At 40.1% G+C, this 16,450-nt stretch overlaps 1 long non-coding RNA gene across 1 annotated transcript in view; it reads right to left on the reverse strand.

The window, feature by feature from the left end:
• Nucleotides 1–4,768: 4,768 nt before the first annotated feature.
• LOC137563483 (uncharacterized) overlaps nucleotides 4,769–16,450 on the reverse strand; it is a 35,306-nt gene continuing 23,624 nt past the window's right edge. The window contains exon 2 of the long non-coding RNA XR_011030362.1: nucleotides 4,769–5,333. This is a non-coding gene — a long non-coding RNA (uncharacterized lncRNA). The remainder of the gene's footprint in view (nucleotides 5,334–16,450) is intronic.

Raw genomic sequence — 16,450 nt, forward strand, 5'->3', positions numbered from 1 at the left:
CATACCTATGAATATGCCGCCAGGAGACTTGGGCGCAGGATACAGACGATATACAGCTTACCCTGCTCCTGCTCAAGTCCCGGTGGCGCTAATTACTATTCCCCCTCCAGGTCAAGGTGGATGGTGGGGAATGAGGTAATTTGGCTTCCAGCTATTAAAAACAAATAAACAGTGCGCTAATGGAAAAAGTCTCAAGTAAATCGTGGTGCGCTGGTCAATAGCACCTGTATGAAATGCAACAAAAACTATTTATAATTTTGACCGCGCTCACAGTCTATGGTAATGAAGAGGTATAAAAGTTAATGTCACCATCCAGTAAGGAGTTCCAGATGAGAAGCACAAACCGGATTGATACTGCCCAGATCAAACCACAACAACCATCTTCATCTCAGACCATCACGATATTGCACATAAAGGAGAGAAAAAAAGGGGGTTCATAGCGGAACCAGTTGACTGATATTGTCACCTCCACCAAACCAGTGTAAAAACCAAACGCTTCCACCTCTCTCTCCACAGTGCAGGGTCACACCCCCCCTTGTGCGCCCGCACTCACCCAGCAATCATCCTATATATCCGGAGGTAAGATGTATCAGCTTTTTGGAGGGTAAGTGGGCGTCACTGTAAACTCGTAGGTCTGTAAGCTAAGACAACTTGGAATAGTGTAAAACCGTTTTAATAATAAAGGTAAAAAAGATGTATTGCACTCACAAGGATCGGTAACAACAGCGCATTGTATTAGCGAAGATCGGTCCCGGGTAGCCGCCTCCACAAATGCCGCCTTGAATATCCGCGTCCTTTCACTGCAGTACTCACTCCGCCCTACGTTCACGAGACCGGAAGCTGATGGAGTGAGTACTGCAGCGAAAGGACGCGGATATTCAAGGCGGCATTTGTGGAGGCGGCTACCCGGGACCGATCTTCACTAATACAATGCGCTGTTGTTACCGATCCTTGTGAGTGCAATACATCTTTTTTACCTTTATTATTAAAACGGGTTTACACTATTCCAAGTTGTCTTAGCTTACAGACCTACGAGTTTACAGTGGCGCCCACTTACCCTCCAAAAAGCTGATACATCTTACCTCCGGATATATAGGATGATTGCTGGGTGAGTGCGGGCGCACAAGGGGGGGTGTGACCCTGCACTGTGGAGAGAGAGGTGGAAGCGTTTGGTTTTTACACTGGTTTGGTGGAGGTGACAATATCAGTCAACTGGTTACGCTATGAACCCCCTTTTTTTCTCTCCTTTATGTGCAATATCGTGATGGTCTGAGATGAAGATGGTTGTTGTGGTTTGATCTGGACAGTATCAATCCGGTTTGTGCTTCTCATCTGGAACTCCTTACTGGATGGTGACATTAACTTTTATACCTCTTCATTACCATAGACTGTGAGCGCGGTCAAAATTATAAATGGCTTCCAGCTATTGCTGGTAGCCAAATTACAGTGTTTTAAAAGTAATTTGAGCTCCGTCTTCTGACGGCATCCAAGTCACTCAATGAGCTGCTACAGCTGTAATTCCTATTACGGTCTATGGTGGCGCGGCTGCGGCCTGCGCTGTTTTAACAGCACCCGTATTTTTTGGATTCTTCAGTCAGCAGCTGCTATAACTGGTTTAAGGAGACTTGCTGGAAACCATGGCAACAGTATTGGTGTAAAATGTTCCCAGAATTCCCTTCTCTCTGTTTGTCTCACTGCTCTGTAAAGTAAAGCTCATTGCATCCCTTTAGACCTCACTGCTTTCTTGGGTTTACTGCAATGGCACATTCCACAGGAAGGAAAGAATAATTCACATTGAGGCCCCCTGCACACTGCAAATCTGATTTGCGATTTTGATTTTCCCTGGATGCTATCAAAAGAATAACGCAGAAAAACACAGCATGCAGTGCCGATTAAAAATCAGAATCGCATGTCAAAATCGATTAAAAATCGCAAATCGGAATCGCATGTAGTGTGCAAGAGGCCTTATAGGGATGCTGGCTGTGCTTATATAGCTTTTAGGCTAGGTTCACAGTGAACGCAATGGAAGATAAAAGTTGTACCGCACGTTATCCAACCATTAGACTGCACCACAAGGGTCACACTCTGGTCACACTCTGAACGTCACATTGCTTCTGCATTACAGTGTGACATGCCGCGTTACAATGCGGCTTTTACTCCACTCCACAACGCCCCACTGTGAACATAGCCTTCGTCTCATTGCAATTAGCAGTTTTCATAACGAAGTATGCAGAGCTCCAAAGAAGTGGTATAAGCACCAAAATAATACTCATAGTCTGTGTAGTGCAGCATGTTAAAATACTTTATTTTTCAGGAAATTAAAGATACACTTTAAAGCCTCATACACACTGTATATTTCTGTTTCCCTTAATGATGATTAATTGATTGTCATTGCAACAGAAATGTGTGCTGTTCAGAGTGACATGCTGCTCAGATACAGTCCAGCAACATATGCTGTTCTATGAACAGGAGAACAATGTGTGAATGATTGAGTAGTGTCCAGTTTAGTTGAGTTCTTTGTGTTACAAGAATAAGTGGCACATATTACTTCAGGATAATTACTTAGTTTTATATACATACAAAACACATTAATGCCACAATTTTTTAAACAGAAATTGGTAGTTAGGAAAATCAACATTTGCTTCCAATCACTGGATTTGTTCAGGTGTTGATAATGGGTAACACAGCCTTTTGTCCTGTGCAGCCAATTGCTAATGCAGTAAGGTGGGGGTTTGTAAACAGTCTGATGGCAACAGAACTCCAAACACATTCCTGTTGTCATAGTTACTGCAGCCTGAAATGGAAGCATAATTAAGTTGCAAGTAAAGACTAGTGCAGCCCCCATCTACTGTATTTTTTGGACTATAAGACTCATTTTTTTCTCCCCCAAAAGTGGGGGGAAAAAGTAATTGCTTCATAGTCCAAATGTAGGTAGTTGCGACTTGTGAACGTCTGCCAATACGAACCTCCAACGCGCCGCAATGTTGGGGACTCCCTGGACTGTGCACATGCAGAAGAGGACACAGGTGCACAAACAGGGGAAACAAAGGGTCATAGTGGAGGATGCACAAGGGAGATACAAAGGGGCATGGAGACAGACACAGGGAGACACAAGTGGTACAAGGGGCATAATCCACAAAATGCTTCACCATGGATGCACCAGGTTTAGTATATATATATATATATATATATATATATATATATATATATATATATATATACATACATACATACATACATACATACATACATACATACATACATACATACATACATACATACATACATACATACATACATACATACATACATACATACATACATACATACATACATACATATATATATATATATATATATATATATATATATATATATATATATATATATATATATATATATATATATACATATACATATATATATATATATATATATATATATATATACACATACATACATACATACATACATACATACATACATACATACATACATACATACATACATATATATATATATATATATATATATATATATATATATATATATATATATATAAAAATTCGGTTTGTGCTGCTCATCCCTTGGCTTATGTTATTTTCCCCTGTGAGCGTGCATAACCACACCCATCTCTAGCACAGTTAAGCATATAAATGAGCGGTGCTCATAGTTCAGTTAGTAGCTAGTAGAAGGTGAGGTGTTTTTAATTTCATTTCTCCCATTTAGCTGACCCCTGGGCTTTTGGCATGGTTCCCACTAGAACGCTGATAAAAACTAGCATTTTTGCCTGGTTAGAGTAGGACCCACCAGATCGGGGACACTTTGGCGCAGTTGGTGAGCTTAAACGCGTTAAAGCGTAACCAAGAGCCCCTGTCACTGTTTTCCTGTTGTGTGCTGCAGCACCCTCTGTATATATATATATATATATATATATATATATATATATATATATATATATATATATATATATATATTACTTTATTTTTTTCCCTGTTATTGGTCCCTTAACCACTTGCCGACCGCACACTCATACCGTGCAGCGGCAAAGTGGTAGCTGGAGGACCAGCGACGCATGTTTGCGTCGCCAGGTGCCTCCCTAATTAATCAGGAAAGGCCGCTAGCGCGAGCGGCCGTTCCGCGGCCGTTTCTTGTTAGATCACGGGGCGGGTCTCCGTGAATAGCCTGTGAGCCGCTAATCGCGGCTCGCAGACTAAACGTATGCGCAGGAGACGTTTGTCTCCTTTGTTTACATTGAAGGCAGATCGGCGATCCCCGGCCAATCAGCGGCCGGGGATCGCGCCATGTGACAGAGGACAGGCTGTCACAGGCTGCACAGGACGGATAGCGTCCTGTGCAGCCCCGATCACCAGGGGTGAGAGGGAGGAGAGGGAGGGGGGGGAATTTTGCCACGGAGGGGGGCTTTGAGGTGCCCCCCCCCCCGCGCAACACCCAGGCAGGCAGGAGCGATCAGACCCCCCCTGCACATCATCCCCATAGGGGGGAAAAAAGGGGGTGATCTGATCGCTCTGCCTGCAACCTGATCTGTGCTGGGGGCTGCAGAGCCCACCCAGCACAGATCATAAAAAACCACGCTGGTCCTTAAGGGGGGGGGGGGGGGGGGGGTAAAGGCTGAGTCCTCAAGTGGTTAAACCTAGGAGCGTCTTATAGTCCAAAAAATACAGTATATTTATAGGCATTGTATAGTGAAAACTGCTCTTAATAACGTATCTTTACAGCTGCTCTAGGAAAACAGGTAAGCATAATGTATAATATATTATTGTTTATTTATATAGCACTGGCATCTACTGCAATTTTTGAGTTGTTGATAAGTAAGTTCCCTTCTATGAGAATTGTAGATTGGTCCACATGCTAGCAATGTTACTGTTAGCCATAAACAGAATATCCAGATATGAAGGAGACTAAAGACTTGTCCTTTGACTTCAGATCTCACACCAACTCATGGTGCTAGATACAGGCAAACCAGACGCAATGGAATTGTTTGATTTCTGTAATGGATGTCAGCTGCAATATCCTGTAACTTCAGGTGTGCAGAGGAACATATGACAATAATCCTGCTGCACTACCATCAGCCACTGATTGATGAGACTTAAAAATAAATCCAGTTCCATTGTTGTTTCTACAGTGAGCAGTTCATTGATTGATGGTATGGTCCAAATGCTGTGAGGCTTGTAATGCATGTATCCTGGTGAGAGCATTCCTCCCAGGCCATAGTTGGCAAGTCTAGAACCACCGGATCCACATAGCTCACCAGTGTGAGTTCTACCATTGCCAAACACTGCCGGAGAAGTCAGTCCTTCCTGAGCCTGAGCCTGAGAAATACAAAAGTTGGACAATATGAACACAGAGAATCCTCAGATAATTATGCTGTTTTGGTAGACAACAGTTTATGCAAATATGTTTACAACATGTCTATTGCCCAATGTATTTAATCCCCCTGGTGTTTGAATTCAGAACATAATTGCGAATTCATCAGAACAGCACACTTCAGCCCCATTCAGCACTGAGCCTGGGACATGGTTAAGGGGCGTTCACTTACTTGCACTTCATGGCAGGTTTCACGTTACTTCACACTTCCCATCTTCCAAAACTGAAAGGAGGAAGTACTAGAGTCATGTAAAACACACTGTGGTGAAGCACATATAAGTGAAAGTGAGCACCCTGTGACCCTGTCTGCAGGTTCAGTGCTGAGTGGGGCTGAAGTGTGGTGTTCAGGTGAATTTGGGATGTGATATGAATTTGAAAACCAACACTATACTTTTTATACACTGATCACATTTGTTTTTTACAGACATCATTAGACGAAATCACATATTGTCCATTTAGAAGGGCTCACATTATAATATCCCTACAATCTACTACAACTAGAGAGGCCAATTAACCTACCAATATTTTGGGGAGTCTGTGGGAGGAAATTGGAGTGCTTGGAGGAAACCCATGCATACACAGGGAGAACTTACATTCTCTAAGATTTACCAAAGTTCTTCAAGCTACAACCATTGGAATACATTAATAATCCAAGCCCATTACAAATTGTCTATCCATATGTAGCAAGAGATAAGGGCTGCTGAAAGATTAAAGAAGTAGCAGTGACGCAATGTGTGTGGAGCTTCAGAGCTTCTGTGAGAATTGTACGAAATCTGGAAAATGGTGCCTTGGGGGCTCGCTAAGGAAAAGATGATGCAGTATTAGATCTGTTTCCTTAACGAATACCACACCTGCACTGAGAAGCTACTTATGGAAGCAGCTTATTATAATTGTTTACATAGCATCTTCTTCCATGGGTTCCATGACACTGTAAAGATTACAATATAGACAACAGTGGGATAGTGCCTTGCACGATACCACTGGAATAATCACCAATACAAAAAAAAAAAAAGTAGTTAATGTATAGTATGGTGTCATCCAGTAATACAGGTGCATGTTCATATGATTCAAATCTGTACTGCAGTTACAACAAGCACTAGGTGGGGCAGGGGAGACTCTGACCATGTGAGCTTACAATCTAGAGGGTAGAGGTGCGGAGACACTTGGAAAACTGACAATCAGTGTGAAGGCAAGTGAGTCATTTGACATCTGATGCAGATATAGTGTGCTTGTCTGAAAAGGTTTACCATCAGCATACTTCAAGGTTTTAAAGTTCGAAAGTTGCTGGATTTGATATGGAAGAAAGTTCCAAAGGACAGGTGAAGCTCACAAAAATTCCTGGATGTGAATGTGAGAGGAGATGGATAACAGATGGAGGGTTCCATTTGGAGAGTGATGGTTGCACAAGCTATGGTATCTGGAAATTAGTGAGGAAATGAGTCTGTGTGTGTGTGTGTGCGTGTGTGTGCTCATTCATATGCCTGTCCTGGAATTAGCAAAGTTTGTTCTGCTGGCTGAAAATGAGTGTTAAGCTATGCTGAAAAGTATGGCCTGTGAGATTATTGGTATTCCTGTATTCTGTGTAATTCCTACTTAACGGAGTGGGAAGATACATATGCTAATTGTAGTTAAGTGGAAAAATTGGCCTTGGACCAAAGTAGCTTGGCAGCTATACTGAGGGCCCTTTTCCACTAGAGCAAATCTGCATGCGTTTTCTGCATGCAGATTCGCATAACCAATACAAGTGGATGGGACTGTTTCCACTTGTCAGGATTTCTTATCGTTTTTCTGTGCAGAAAAAATCTGCATGGCAGAGCCATCAGAGAATCGCATACAATGTAATATAATGTTGTAACCTTTTCTTTAAAGCAAAACTCCAGGCAATAAACATAATATTAATTATTATTATTAGATATTGTTTATCTTGAAGGATACCCGAAGTGACATGTGGCATCATGAGATAGACATGGGTATGTACAGTGCCTAGCACACAAATAACTATTCTGTGTTCCTTTTTTTCTTTCTCTGTCTGAAAGAGTTAAATATCAGGCATGTAAGTGGCTGACTCAGTCCTGACTCAGGCAGGAAGTGACTACAGTGTGACCCTCACTGATAAGAGATTTCCCTTTTTATCTCTTTCTTGCTATTAGAAGCTATTTTCTGCTAGGAAAGTGTTTTATAGTTGGAATTTCTTGTCAATGAGGGTCACACTGTAGTCACTTCCTGTCTGAGTAAGGACTGAGTCAGCCACTTACATACCAGATATTTAACTCTTTCAGACAGGGAAAGAAAAAAAGGAACACAGAATAGTTATTTGTGTGCTAGGCACTGTACATACACATGTCTATCTCATCATGTCACATGTCACTTCGGTTATCCTTTAATGTATCTTCTGTTTGGGGTATTTATAAATGTGTGGGAAATCTGGGCTTTTCTACACTTTTTACCACCACTTTTCAAAATCTGTTCATTGGTCTTTTTTGTAAAAATTAAGGGAAACGTTTTCTTTGCTGATCTAAAGCAGTAAAGTGGAGAAAGGAAATACTTTAGATTCACTAAAGCGGGGAAAATAATTATTGATTGACAAGAACGTACTAGATGCATGGGACATATTGAATCTGGGTGGTAGGCAATCCTTGTTTAAGTTCTATCCACATCTATTCCCAAAACTTTATAATGAAAACATGATCTAGACTTGAAATCCTTTTATCTAATTCTGAACAGGCACTTGTATGAATGAAATCCAAACATTATCAACTTGCTTACAGCACCAGCTCTGTGTTCCTATGTAAACTGGACCTGTCCATCACCACATCTCATTATTACGGCTTAGAGGTCAATTAGCTGATCTGCTTTGATATTTTTCGGGAGTCTTCTCATTTTACCTGAAGCTGTAGCATGTAATCAGCAGACTCTGTAAACTCTGAATGCTGATATTAAGATGCTTCAAAACAAGAAGTGCCTGAATCACAGCACATTGTTACAAAACCTTATCCTCCTTAAAGGGAACCTAAACTGAGAAGGATATGGATTTTTCCTTTTAAAATAATACCAGTTGCCTGACTCTCCTGCTGATCCTGTGTCTCTAATACTTGTAGCCACAGCCACTGAACAAGCATGCAGATCAGGTGCTCTAACTGAAGTTAGACTGGATTAGCTGCATGCTTGTTTCAGGTGGGTGATTGAGCCACTACTGCAGCCAAATAGATCAGCAGGATTGACCAGCAACTGGTATTGTTTAAAAGGAAGCATCCATATCCCTCTCAGTTACGGTTCCCTTTAACAATCCCAAATTTTAAATGCATTTTAAACCACATGATGGAGAGTCATAGCCCAATGGATGAAATGTCTTAACAGATATCCCTTCATTCGGAATCCAGGAAAAGATGACATGCAAAGAAGAAATTACAGACAAATATAGGGTAGTGATGCTTCTGTACATCATTGAGACCCCCGGGCCCCGAATGTCGCCTGAGGGATTGAGTTCCTATCCCTGCCTGTAACAGGAATTAAACGTGTGTATGCCCCATTAGGGCTGAAGGTAAACTCAGTCAAAGCAACTGCTCTTCAGTCAAGTTCACTATACAAACACAAAAACTGTCTGAGGCTAATTTTGGCATCAGTTTTTAAAAATTCCCTGTTTAGGAATTCAAATGATTTTTCTTCTCTGTTCTAAACAAACTACCTATAAGCAATAAGAATGCTTACTAACCTTATTGAAGAATAGAACCACCATGGCTAGGACAGGTAGATGTAATTAAAATAGTTAGTCTACCTAAGATTCTATATTTCCTGCTGCTGCCTGGGTTTCCCATTCATTACAGTGGTACCATGCACAGTGGTGTGATGCAGTGCTTTGTACAAAATGCATCCTGGCGCATTCTCAAGAGTCAGAGAAACAACCCTTTTCATTTGTACTAAAGGGGGGGGTCGCTATGTACTCCACTATTGCTAGCACCACTGCCAGTGTGAACATGCCCTAAGGAAAGGGGCAAAAAGCAGGAAGTTGTGTGTTATAACACAGCCCTGAAGTTCCATTTTAAAGTGTCCCCTTTATTTATTAATATAAGTCTATTCTGTACTTTAATGATAACTGTGAATTCCTCTTTAGCAACAAAGACTAATGCTGGGAATACACGGTTCGTTTTTGCCTTCGTTTAAACCTTCGATTCGTTCGGTAAACGAATCGAGTGTTGAAAACGTATGTGAAAATAGTCATAATCTCATTATAGTTTCGATTAATAGACCCCAAAAACGAACGACTAGTGATCGAACATGTTTGATATTATCTCTCTTTATCCATCTAATCGAGCCATTGGTAGGCTTGATGGCTGTTCAGATCGATTATATATTCGTTTATGCTAGTCCGTCCCTGTAAAAAGGGATTTTCGTTTCGTTTCTTTGCAGCCTTCGATCATTGGAAAAACGAAACCATCAGAATCGGAAAAAAAAACGAAACCATGGGTGGTGATATTAACCGTATGACCGATTATTTCGGGATCGAAAAGGACAAAAGGCACAATCGAAACGAAGGTTTAAACGAAGGCAAAAACGAACCGTGTATTCCCAGCATAAGAGATTCCTTTTTTCTCAAGTCCCTCTTTTATAAATAGAGTTCAGCAATTGCTCAAGTGACCTCTTCCAGCACATTTGTAGCCAAGAAGCCTTCCATTAGCTTTCACATCACTGATCTGTGGTTCCATTTCTTGTGGCGAGGAACCTTAATCTAATGAATAGCTCGGCCTAGACATTGGGTAGAAGCAATATAGACAGATAAGAGATGGCCTAGCTGCCGCTATTGTATGGAAAATGACTCAACATCCATCCCTCATTATTGATGAGAATGCGCTGCTTCACTCTAAAACAATGTTTAGAAGTCCAAATTGCTTTACTTGACCTTTTTAATGCAAGGGATGCATTTACTATTGCTGATAAACAGTCACTGGCCTGCAATATTATATTGACTTAGATCTGTCAATTGTATTCAGTGCTGTAATAAGGTAATATTTTATAATGAATGTATCTTAGCATTACAAAATCTTATTTTTCCATTTTTTTAAGATAATCTAATATGCTTACAATGGTTGTATCCCTTTTGAATTGTATAATATTTTCCTTTAAAGACATTGAGACAATTATTCTAAAATCTGAAGGCAAGCAGGACTTTGGAGGTGCTGAGAAAGCATGTTATCTGGATGTTACAGATAGACCTTCTAATGCACTCTGATAGCATCGTTTTTAAGTTAAGTTACCCTGCACTAAACATTTTGATCATCATGTTACATTTGCCAGTGTAATCACTATGTCTACCAATTCTGTATTATGTACCAATGTTGATATTTTGTTAATGCCATTGTCTGTATTAATATGATGTACCCATGTTTGTTTCTTACACTGTACAGTACCACAAATATGTTGGGGCTTTATACATGATTAATAATAATAATATACAGTTTAAGCCAAACTGGTCAACATGTATTACTACTGCAAAATGTGTACTATTGTTTACCCTACTAAACACAAAATAAGAACAAAACCAGGACTAGTGCTGACTAGTTCAGCGCTGCCCTACATCTCTTACTGTTGTGGGTGTAGCTATGTAGCACCCCCATCCCAGCTATTATTCCCATTCATCAGATACTAGACTGCAACTTGCTTACATGTGCGTGACTTGTAAATCCAACATAGACAGAAAACAGATTCCGGTCACCAGGAACTGCAAAGCACACCAACTTTATTTCATCTTCAACACATACAGACACAAAAGCAGGGTACATGGCCTATTACATTATTGTATAGGCTGTACTCCCTGATTTTGTCGGTATGTGTTGAGGATGAAATAAAGTCGGTGTAGTTTGCAGCTCCTGGTGTCTGGAATCTTTTTTTCTGTCTATGTTGGATTCTCAACAGGCTGCCTAGTTAGCATCTGCTGACCCTTACTTGCTTCTACCCTAAGGGCTCTTTCACATTAGGGCAGACTTTCTGCGTTAACGCAAACGGAAGCCGTTTGCGTTAACCAAGGTAAGATGAAAGTCCATAGACTTTCATTTTACCTTTCACACTCGACGCTGCGTTTCGATGCGTTGCGGTTCCGACACACCCGGGCGCAGTTTTTCCTCCAACGCACCCGCGAGCCGGCGTTTTCCGTCGGGTTTAATTACCAGCTACCGCCGCTGATTGCGTCACACCGCAGATACCCGACGACACGCCGCAGGCAGACAACGCGTGCAGGAGAACGGCTCCTGTTCACGTTGTCTGATGTGAAAGAGCCCTACTGGACAAGTGTGTGATTCTTCTGAAGTCAAAAGATCAGCATGACAGCCAGGCAACCAGCAATATGAATAAAATGACAATCTCTACATTACTTTCAGTTCAGGGATCTGTTAAGTTTTCCTTGTAGTACTATTTGAAGATCCTGCTAGGCTGCGCTTTTATTGTAAAAGTATACTTGAAGAAGAAGATGATGAATACATAATTGTATACTTCTATATTCAAAATAACTGCTAACATATCTTTAAACAAATCTTTCAAAGTTGCATTGCTTAAAGACCAGTTAAACTCAAAGTTGAACAAGGCAAAACACATCTTCAAAGGTAATACTTGTACTTTTACTCTAATCGCCAGCTCTGGTTTCAGAATTTGCAATGTTCAATGTTGGGTTTTCTTAGGTTTTGCAGTAGAACTGTTTTTTTGTTTTTGTTTTGAGTAGACTAATATGTGATTTGTATTGCTCTCTCTACCCTCACTGTGGAATACAATACACTACAGGATGTTTGAAGCACTCTCCAAAAAGAAGAAGAAGGCTGGGAGCAAAATAGGCAGAATCGCTAGGGTTGCAGAAAATATATGCGTTTTTACTCATAATGGAAGTCTGTGGGCCGCATGAAAAAAAAGCGTATCTGTGCATCTTACAATGTGTGTTTTTAAAAATGCACAACTTGCTGCATATTTCTCTAAAACGCATGTAAGATGCACATAACATAATGTTTTTTCAATGGAGACACAGAGGATGTACATTTTACTGTGTTTTTACATGTGTTTTTTATGCCTTTTTATACAGAAAATATATGTCACTGTATTTTACTCCTTTGCAAAAGGGAAAGTATTGAAAAAAAACTGCAAATCCACCTAAAATGGATGAGAAATATAAAAATGCAAGTGTACAACCAGCCTGAAGTGTTCTGGTGGCAAGCATTGAAAATGGCAAATGCCCCAATTATTAGACACCAAACAACAACTTTTGTTTCAGTGCTAGCCATACAATAATGGAATATACTTACTGTCTTGGTGACAACCTACTAGAGTCAAACATGAGGGAGATTCTCCTGTCTATCAATTAACCAAAGCAGCATTTGAAAGAGTAAACCAACCCTTACATCTTTATTTCTGTGCATCACTGAAACAAGAAGTGAATGAAAATTCCCCCTATAAGGACAAAGGCAGCAATAAAAACCCAACACACAAACTATGTATTAGTTACTTTATATGAGCTTTCCTTGCTGCAATAAGCTGCCCATATGAGTCACCGTTTAGCTGATGTGAATTCTGTGATGTCCTATATTGGCACTACACATAATTGCTCAAAGTAGATGTACAAAAGCAAAAATGTGCTAGTGCCAAAGCAGGCCAGACAGAGATCTCTTCTACTCATACACCTACAACATGTGCAAAGCCAAAGGCAGCAAGCAATGTACTGTAATTCAAAAGCAAATACAAGAGGTTCCAATGACTTGTTTGACTGGCAAATCAATTTGAACAGTTGTTTCTTAAGCCCAATCTACACGATACGATTCTCTATACGATTCGATTACGATTCTATTTACGATCCGATTAAATCCGACATCTCCATTCGGGATTCGATTCAATTCGATTTGCCATTGCAAAACAATGGCAAATCGAATTGAATCAAATTGAATCCCGATTGGACATGTCGGATTTAATAGAATCGTAATCGAATCGTATAAAGAATGGTATCAAAGGTAGCTTGTGGGGTGAGTTACTAAAGAACAAATGCCATAGAAAACAGTGACCATTAAAGAGAAACTCTAAGCTAAATCTACAAAATAGACATGCTGTACCCATGTTGGTGTTTTGTTGAATGAATATATTGCTGTATGACTGCTTGCTTGTTATCTTTTAGTGTGTACTGCATAAGCTACTGTTGACAAATTCAGTATGGCTACAAATTATATGATTGGTCAGCAGAACTACAAACTGACCTCCACCATCAGTATGCAGTGTTGTCTGCAGTGTTCAGCAGATACCACCGTTATGTAAAGTGTAGTCCTATGTCCAGCAGACAGTGCAAGAGGCATCAACTCCTCACAGTAGCCTTGCTGCTAGAATAGTGCAGATAGGGTTAGAATGATGATGGTCTAACTATAATTAAAACCATTTTAAGGTATCTGTGAGCTTTCTTTTTAAAGTGTACCTAATCGAACAAGAATTGGTAATGAGTATGGGGATATTCTAGAGTTCCTCTTTAACACAGCTCACTTCAGACATACAATAATGTGGAAAGAAGGCCCATGTATGTTTAATGTAAACAAATAAAAAAAAATCACTGCTTTCAATGCAATCAAATGCTCTTAGTAAATGACTCCCTTCTAGTTAGTTGGTCCCAGAAGCCAATACTGTGCCAGGATCAGGGAGGGATACTCCAATCTGCATAGCATTGCTCTTCTTACAATACCATGGTATTATACTAGCTTGAATTTACATCCCACCACACACTTGGAAAACCAGAAAACAGTTTGCCTTAACTCTCAATGTAAAGAGAGTCTTCAGCCTACTGTACAGCACTTGCAGCAGTAGCCATGTCTCTGTGCAGAGTCCTGATACTGAACACATTTATATCTCTGTGTGATATAAAGTTTAGTCATGGATGGTGCAGATATGATGAACAATCAGCCCTTCAGCAGATATGATGAACAATCAGCAATTCTCATATATCAGGAATAGAGTTTGGAGAATACCTATTAGGCCAAAAGCTTATTTTTTTTTACATCTTTTACACTTTACCAATAAGTAGTGTCAGACAGATTTAAAACTACTGTACTGAATGACTTTGTGAAAATGTAATTCTTAGTAGTAGGCAGTGACTAATAATCAACCATCTTATTGGTTACAAGTGGAAGGGAGAATTTGATTGGCTGTCATGGACATTTTTTGTTTATCATACTAGAGGTCTGTGATTTATTGTGCATGTCCATGGTCATGAAGGTCATGTGACAAAATACAACCCACACTGCCAAGTGATCAAACTGAACTGAACTCAATGTAGTAATATTTACTCAGTAACATTGTATGTCCATTTGTGCGCACAGTGTGATCAGGTTGCACAACAGTTAAACATTGAATCCTGGAGATTCCTGTGGTTCTTTCTCTGCTCTGTTTATGGCCCTATGGTAATTCACTGATTGTGTGTTTTCACAGTGAATTCTACCAGTGCCATACACAGAACAGGAGGGATGCTCATCAGTGACAGGCTGCAAAGAAAATCAGCATTATTATTACCCTGTAAGACTTCAAGTATACCATTGTTTCCTGTCGACTCCAGTACTCAAAAACCAACAGAAGGTCATATTTTTACAACTGCTAGCTGTGTGCTGAATAATTACAGTGATCTACTAACAGTGTACTTTATCTGTACTTGGGGAAAGACACCTGATAGACAGGCAGAGTTTATTGTTCTTGAGGACTCAGAGTGATTTGTGAAACTATTCATATAACTCCTAAGATGATCTGGCAGGCCAGATACAAGATTGTCATTTATGATGATTAATGTTTTGCTTATTTGAGAAATAAATTTTAATAAATTAATTTTATGAAATAAACTTGATAAATAAGTAAAACAAAATGAACAAAAAAAAAGTATGAATTCCCTTTAAGGTGATGCAAGAAGAACTGAAAAAAAAAGATGTTAGGCCTCTTTCACATGGTGAAACTGAACAACAGCCTCCTGGATGTAACCTCTCATGTGTTAGGAATTGATCATGTGACGCACTGGAAGGGCCGCCTCTCCATGGCCAGTGACCAGTGCTAGCAGGTGCATGGCTGGTGCACGACACAGCTGATAGGCAGCAAATCCACTTTCAGTCTCCCATGTGATAGATGCCTTAGAGACATGATACAATAGTGCTTAGGATTACATAGAAACATGTATCTTCTTATGTACTTTGATAATATTGCTTCCTACACCTTGTTATGATTATTTTAGAATGGTTCATCTGTGCTATAGTCTTCAGTCTTTTAGATGGATATAGGAAGTACCCTGCTGGCCCATTGGATGATAAAGTTCCCAAAATTATCATATTTTGTCAAATGTATTCAGGTTAGAATTTAGAGTTTAGGAAAGATTGGTTATATCTATGATAGACCTATCATACCATATTTAAAAGCTGCTGTTGTTGTAGTCGTCCAAGTACACATCAGCACCTGCCAGCAATGCAAATATTAACAGCTAATTTATTCTGGTATATGACCAGCAAGAATTCACAGCTACTCACTTCTGCAGTAAAATCTTTATAATGTGTCCATCCTGCCTGCTGTTATCAGAAGCTCAATTGTGTCCAGTATGGTGGAAATACTGTTGCACCATTATCAACATAAGCCTAACTAAAACCATTTGTCTGCCAGTGCAGTGTTTTTAAAAAAATATTAAAGCTTGTACTCCTTATGAAAGAGGGTATTTACTGAGTAACCCTTATTGTAAATAACATTGGCTCAATTACCTCTTAAAGTAAACCTTAACTGAGGAATAAAAAAAAAAGTTTCACTTACCTGGGCTTCCCCCAGCCCCTGCAGACATCCTGTGCCCATGCTGACTCAAACCGATCCTCCGGTGCCCCGCAGACATCTAGGTTCTAGTGCACCCATGCAGCTGCAGGCGCACTGGCCTGGCAACTGGTCAGTTGCTGAAAACTAAACTAGCTGCCTCTGTGGGACCGGAGGAATGGTTTGAAATGGTGTGGCACAGGATGTCTGCAGGGGGCTGGGGGAAGTCCTAAGTAAGTGAAACTTTTTTTTTATTTTTTATTCCTTGGTTCACTTTAATGTGTGT

Source organism: Hyperolius riggenbachi, chromosome 3 (assembly GCF_040937935.1).
Source record: "Hyperolius riggenbachi isolate aHypRig1 chromosome 3, aHypRig1.pri, whole genome shotgun sequence".
Lineage (NCBI taxonomy): Eukaryota > Metazoa > Chordata > Amphibia > Anura > Hyperoliidae > Hyperolius > Hyperolius riggenbachi.